The sequence below is a fragment of the Mus pahari genome, chromosome 20 (assembly GCF_900095145.1).
Source record: "Mus pahari chromosome 20, PAHARI_EIJ_v1.1, whole genome shotgun sequence".
Taxonomy (NCBI): domain Eukaryota; kingdom Metazoa; phylum Chordata; class Mammalia; order Rodentia; family Muridae; genus Mus; species Mus pahari.
The window spans coordinates 50063848-50068699 of NC_034609.1; positions in this window are offsets into that span (position 1 = coordinate 50063848).

A 4852-nucleotide genomic window follows, 5' to 3' on the forward strand; every position below is an offset into this window, starting at 1 on the left:
TCACAGCTACTACTGAATCATTGTTGGGATTTGGACTGCAGACTGTAAGTCATCAATAAATTCCTTTACTATATAGAGACTATCTGTAAGTTCTGTGACTCTAGAGAACCCTGACTAATACAGTTGCTTTTTATACTTTTTACAGATTTTTAAATTTTCATTCTTATCTTACGTGTATGAGCGTTTCGTTTGAGAGGACCTAAAAACCCTGCCTGTGTAACTGATACCTTCTGAGGCCTGAAGACGGTACCAGATCCCTGGTACAGTTGTAAGCTGTAAGCTTTTTACTGGGAACTGAACACAGGTCTTCTGCAAGAGCAGCCAGTGCTCTTAACTTCTGAAGCATCTCTCCAGTTCCAAGGTTTACTTTAATTATGTAAATGTGTGCACACGGATACAGGTGACTCTGGAAGCCACAGGAGGCTCTAGATCACCTGGAACTAGAGTTAACAGGCAGCCTCAGAGCCACCTCTTCAGCCCATCTCTGTTGTTTTTTTTTTTTTAAGCTAGTTTTATATTTGCATATGCCTATAAGCCCAGCATTCAGGTGGTAAGGTAGGAAGATCACAAACATACCTTTAGGAGGCTGACAGGATTGTGAGCTCAAATTCAAGGCCAGCCTGAGATACAGAATCATGCCCTGACCAAACCAAACAGAAGCTACTTTCATAGAGAACAATCACCAATTTCTGGTGATTGAGGCAGCTTCAGAACATACGTAATAAATGGTGAGAGTGTTGTAATTAAGTTTAGAAACAAGAAAATCATGTTTAAAGTTATACAAATGAGTTATAAAAAGTGAGTCCAATGCCCACATGGACTCACATGAATAAAATATGGGAAAGAATGATCCTGTCTGATCGACCTTCTGGTTCACCAGTAAGTTGCTTCTTTGTTTTGTTTTGTTTTGTTTTGTTTTCGAGACAGGGTTTCTCTGTGTAGCCCTGGCTGTCCTGANACTCATTCTGTAGACCAGACTGGCCTCAAACTCAGAAATCCACCTGCCTCTGCCTCCCAAGTGCTGGGATTGAAGGCGTGCACCACCATGCCCGGCCCACCAGTAAGTTCTGTTGATAATTTTGGGGGGCATAAAATAAATACATATGCTATGTGCTATAAATACATACATTATTGCTATAAATACATACGTTATATGCTATAAATACATTATGTGCTATAAATACACACATTATGTGCTATAAATACACGTTATGTGCTATAAATACATACGCTATGTGCTAATTGAAAGCTAACTTTCCTTTGAAGGATCCGAATGCACATCAGGAATACACCATGCTTCAGTAGCATCATCACACTCAAATTGCCACCCAGGGCACTGCAGTTACAGGTTGCTAGGTTGCCTATGTGTGAGTATATTTCCAGAGACTGAAGGCATGCTCAGAGGGTAAAGGTGTCTGCTGCCAAGCTGATGATGTAAGTCTGATTCCCAGGGATCCACATGATGGAAGGAGAGGACTGACTCCTGTTTCAAAATCAAAATATTTTGAGGCCGGCATGGTGGTGCAAGCCTTTAATCCCAGCACTTGGGAGGCAGAGGCAGGCGGATTTCTGAGTTCGAGGCCAGCCTGGTCTACGAAGTGAGTTCCAGGACAGCCAGGGCTATACAGAAAAACCCTGTTTCGAAAAAAAAAAAAATCAAAATAGAAAGATGCAACGGGGCTGGTGAGATGGCTCAGTGGGTAAGAGCACCCAACTGCTCTTCCGAAGGTCCAGAGTTCAAATCCCAGCAACCACATGGTGGCTCATAACCACCTGTAACAAAATCTGACGCCCTCTTCTGGAGTGTCTGAAGACAACTACAGTGTACTTACATATAATAAATAAATAAATAAATCTTTAAAAGAAAGAAAGAAAGAAAGAAAGAAAGAAAGAAAGAAAGAAAGAAAGAAAGAAAGAAAGATGCACCTGCACAGAACATGTAGGAACACATTTTTTTGAATCTACTTTTAATAAGGGTTCAGCCTTTCCTCTAGGCCACCACCCGGCAGAGAGGTAGTGGACTTGTTCAGCAAAAGTTCTTTGGGGGTGAGCTGGATCTTCATTGGCAGCAGTTCAGTCCCATAACAAACACTAAATACAATCCAGCAGTTGCAGATCACTCCTCTAGGCAGGCAGACACAAGTCATGAACCAGCACCTGTAGTTCAGTCCTGAAGAAACTACCTGCCTGAGGCGAGGCTGCAGAAGGGGCAAGCTGCTGCAGGAGGCACATGATCAGTTCTTGGGTGAGCTTCTCTCGGTGGTGTTACTACCACAGGTTGGACTCAACAACACCGTGTAAGGTGAACCTATACAGTTGTGTTTTTAACTAAGAGTAGCAAGGTGGAGCAAATCAAACCAATGCCCAGTGATTGTCTCTGTCGCCAGGGTCATATTTATACTTCTTCATCATAGGTCCTTTCACGTGTTTACTTTATCAAAAATCTTTTCACCTGTGTCTGTCTCAGGAAAACATTCTTTTATGTGTCTGCTTATCAAGACATCCTTTCACCTGTGTGCCCCAGCAAAACATCATTTGACATAACATTTGACATAACAAACCAGAAGTTTTCACTTCAAGAACATATACTACTAACAGACATCCCATGACAGGAAGCTGCCCTGTGTGAGCCAGAGTGTGATGCCAAGCACAAGCCTCCATGGCTGCACACTTACTGCTTGTCTTAATTGTAATTAAGTAGCTTATTGTAATTTTTTTACTTTATACATTTTTTAAGATTCTTTTGTTGATAAACATTTAGCTTCTGACATACACACATCTAATACATTGGAACTGAGATGAACAATCACAACCCTCTTTGGCTGTAGTTCTGATTCTTCACCTGCCATTGGGGTGTGTGTGTGTGTGTGTGTGTGCACGCGAGAGTGCTCAGGGCTTAAGTGGGATAAGGAGGACAAGAAGCAGAGCCTGAGATGCTTTAGTGACCTTGCTCAGCTCCCATCTATTCTTTTCCTTCAGATTCCTTCTAGATTCACACTCTCTCACTCGACTGTATAAAACAAGCATATACATTTTATAAGACCTTATAAAATTCTGATAAATTTGATTTTTATTGTCTTTGTTTCTGAGCTGGATTCAGAACCCAGGGTCCTGAGTCTGCTGCTCATCTAAACTCCTTTACATTCTTTGAACTGTTTAAAGATTTCGAGAAAACATTCCTGTATCTTCATGAAGCCAGTGTGCAGCAAGCATCACTAGGAGTGCGTACCCACCTGGCCAAGAGTTTAGTTAAAATGATTATACAGGATGCCAAGCATGTGGAGAGATTTAAGGAATGAATCTGGGAAGGCAAGCTCGAGCAGATGCACACACACACACACACACACACACACACACATACAATCATAAAAAGTTGATAAATGAACACACATTTAAAAAGAATGAAATATCACAGGCTCAATCTCTTAAAACTATTTTAATTCTATTTAAAACATAGACTAGAAGCTCATCATTTAATGGTAGGATTAAAGCAATGAATGGGAAATAAGGCTTTTTAACATGTAACTCTGGAAGAGAAAGCATTCTGCCTCTACGACTGCATCTAGCATAGAAATACCACAACACGAGCATTCTGTGAAGCCTTTGAACTTTCTAGAGTTTTGGAGGGGTGTTTAATGCATATAGCGTTAAGTCCAAAGGAAGTAAATGTAAATTTAGTGAGAATGAAGTCTTTCAGTCATCCAGCCCTTCAGTTATCCAACGCCACGCCCAAAACACAATTGTTCTTTCAATTCTTTCAACCTGGTAAATTGATTCTAATTAAGAAATAATAAATTCTTGTACAGCTCACATCTCGCAGCTTAGCAGTTAGTTTTTCAGAAGTTCAAAGAGGTGTCACTTTGTCATGCAAAACCCACAGGAACCTGCGACTCTGAACAGTTGTTTTCTCGGTATCCCTCCCGTCCCACAACATTCTCTCCCCTCTGACAAGTTATTATAAACATCATTATTACACAGTTAATATAGGTCTTGCAGTTTTACAGAGGAACAAACAAGAGTTCCAAAGACAAAGCTAATCGCAGGAGGAATCATCGAGTAAGCGGCAGCGCTTAGCTTCAAATCCCTATCTGACCTCAGAGCTCTGTGATCTGCTACACTTTCCTGACTGCCAGGAGTTACCCCAAAAGCGATGACTAAGACCGCACCTTGAGGTCAACGACAACCATTCTTTTTTTTTTTTTTTTTTTTAATATTTATTTATTTATTTATTTATTATATGTAAGTGCACTGTAGCTGTCTTCAGACACTCCAGAAGAGGGCATCAGATCTCATTACAGATGGTTATGAGCCACCATGTGGTTGCTGGGATTTGAACTCAGGACCTTTGGAAGAGCAGTCGGCACTCTTAACCGCTGAGCCATCTCACCAGCCCGACGACAACCATTCTTAGTGACATATGTACCTGCTGGTTTCAGCCATTCTGCACTTACTGAAATGCAGTCTGACATCGACAGCCGATCCACGACTGCAACATGAACTTAGGAGACTCCCTCATACAGTTCGCCCCCTGCCTCGAGGGACTGAAAACCCAAGAGACCATTACAACTGCTGGCGTTCTGTTCGCCCTTAGGAGACTGCTGGCACAGCTCCAGCTTTCTGAGATGTTCTGCCAAGAACGGAAAGATACAATCTGAGTATTTTTAGACTCTCCAAACAATTTGAGGCCCTCCCAAAAGCCATAAAATAACTATAATATTTATTATAGAGCATTTGGGATTTTATCTGATATGATCAGATAATGGCAGCAATAATAAAAATGGCAAGGCTAATATTTATCGTCACAGAGTTCATGCGCACTGTAATAGAAAGTACTTGCTTCTGCAATCCAAGT